Source organism: Garra rufa, chromosome 22, assembly GCF_049309525.1.
Source record: "Garra rufa chromosome 22, GarRuf1.0, whole genome shotgun sequence".
Taxonomy (NCBI): domain Eukaryota; kingdom Metazoa; phylum Chordata; class Actinopteri; order Cypriniformes; family Cyprinidae; genus Garra; species Garra rufa.
In genome coordinates this window covers 40,053,010-40,055,509 of record NC_133382.1, presented here as the reverse complement: position 1 = coordinate 40,055,509, position 2,500 = coordinate 40,053,010, and the positions used below count along the sequence as shown (strand labels likewise).

Below are 2,500 nucleotides of genomic sequence, written 5' to 3'. Positions count from 1 at the left end.
GTTTTTATTTTATTTTTTTATTTTTATTTAATTCTTTGTGCTTGTCATTTTTATTCTTTTTTTTATATTTAGTTTTAAATTCAAGTTTTAGTTCTAGTAATTTTTGTACACTTGTACTTCATTTAATTTAGTCGGCAAGTAAAATGTATAATTATAATGTTTACATTTAGTTTATTAAACATGTTGGCAACATTTATACGTCATTTTAGATTTAATTAACAAAAATCTCTTTAATAGTTTTCTACGAATTTAATGTGCTTTTGTCATTTTTATATTTAGCTTTAATTTTATTTCAGTTTTAGTTCTAGTCTCTGTACACACACTTTATTTCAATTAGTCATCAAGGCAAAATGTATGGTTATTGATTTACTTTTTTTTTTCCATCGAATATTAGATTTTTTTTTCTAAAAATAAAAATATTGCTACTAATTTTGTGCTTTTTAAAAAATTATTTCTATTAAGCTTTAATTTTCAGTTTTACGTCTAGCAATTTTTGTACACTTATACTTATTTTATTTCAATTAGTCGCCAAGGCAAAATGTATAATTAGTGTTTTACATTTACTTTTTTTAAATCTAATATTTACATTTTATTTTATTAAACATGCTAGCAACATAGCAATATTTATACTTTATTTCTGATTTAATTATTAAAAATATCTTTAATAGTTTACTACCTTTATGTGCTTTTATAATTTTTATATTTAGCTTTAATTTTATTTCAGGTTTAGTTCTAGTCATTTTGTACACTTATACTTATTTTATTTAAATTAGTCTCCAAGGCTAAATGTATAATTATTGTTTTACCTCCCCCCCCCCCCCCCATCTAATATTTACATTTTATTTTATTAAACATGCTAGCAACATTTATATTTTATTTTAGATTTATTAAAAGTATCTTTAGTTTTTTACTAATTTTATGTGCTTTTGTCATTTTTATTAGTTTTTTTTTATATTTAGCTTTAATTTTATTTCAGGTTTACTTCTAGTCATTGTGTACACTTATACTTATTTTATTTAAATTAGTTGCCAATTGTTGTTTTACAATTATCTAAAATTATTGCTACTAATGTTGTGCTTCTTTCTTTTAAATTATTTCTATTAAGCTTTATAGTTTTAGTTCTAGTAATTTTTGTACATTTATACATCATTTCAATTAGTCTGCCGAGGCAAAATGTATAGTTATTAAATTACATTTAAGTTTTTTTTTTCCCATCTAATATTTACATTTTTATTTTTTTTTACATTTTATTTTTATTTTTTTATTTTTTTTTATTTTTACATTTTACTTTTTTTATTTAATTTAAAAAAAGTATTGCTACTGATTTTGTGCTTTTTTCTTTTTATTTTTTTTTTAGCTTTAATTTTCAGTTTTAGTTCTAATAATTTTTGTACACTTATACTTATTTTATTTTAATTAGTCACCAAGGCTAAATGTTTAATTATTGTTTTACATTTACGTTTTTCCATCTAATATTTAAATTTTATTTTATTTCAGATTTAATTAACAAAAATTATTGCTACTAATTTTGTGCTTTTTTCTTTTTAATTATTTCTATTTAGCTATAATTTTCAGTTTTAGTTCTAGTAAAATCGCCAAGGCAAAACGTATAGTTATTGTTTTACATTTACACACATTTACATTTTATTTCAGATTTAACAAAAAATATAATTTTATGTGTATGTGCTTTTTTCATGTTTATTAATTAGTTAATTAGTTTATTATCTAATATTTAAATTTTATTTTATATTAGATTTAATTAACAAAAAATATTGCTACTAATTTTGTGCTTTTTTCTTTTTAATCATTTCTATTTAGTTTTATTTTCCAGTTTTAGGTCTAGTAATTTTTGTACACTTATACTTATTTTATTTCAATTAGTCGCCAAGGCAAAATATATAGTTATTGTTTTACATTTACGTTTTTCCATCTAATATTATTATATCTATTTAGCTTAAATTTTTTTGTTCTAGTAATTTTTGTACACTTATACCTTTTCAATTAGTCACCAAGGCAAAATATATTATCGTTTTAAAATATTTTTCCATCTAATATTTAAATTTAATTTAATTTCAGATTTAATTAACAAAAATTGCTGCTACTAATTTTTATTATTATTTCTATTTAGCTTTTCTATTTTACTTTTTTCCATCTAATATTTACATTTTATTGTATTTTTTTTTTCATTTAAACATGCTAGCAACATTTATATTTTATTTCAGATTTAATTAAAAATATATACTTTACTAATTTTATGTGCTTTTGTCTTTTTTTTTTCATTTTTAGCTCTAATTTTATTTCAGTTTTAGTTTAGTAGTAATTCTTCTACACTTATACTTATATTATTTTAATTAGTAGGCAAAATGTATAATCATTGTTTTACATTTTTCCCCATCTAAAATTTACATTTTTATTTTTTTTTTCAGATTAAAAATAAAAATATTTTTATTTTTTTATATTTTTTATTATTTTAATTAATTATTATTTTTACATTACTACC

General features: G+C 19.0%; 1 protein-coding gene across 1 annotated transcript in view; it reads right to left on the bottom strand.

Annotated features, from left to right (window-relative positions):
* ascc1 (activating signal cointegrator 1 complex subunit 1) overlaps positions 1-2,500 on the bottom strand; it is a 21,349-nt gene that overhangs the window by 5,414 nt on the left and 13,435 nt on the right. The gene's annotated exons all lie outside the window — the stretch shown is intronic.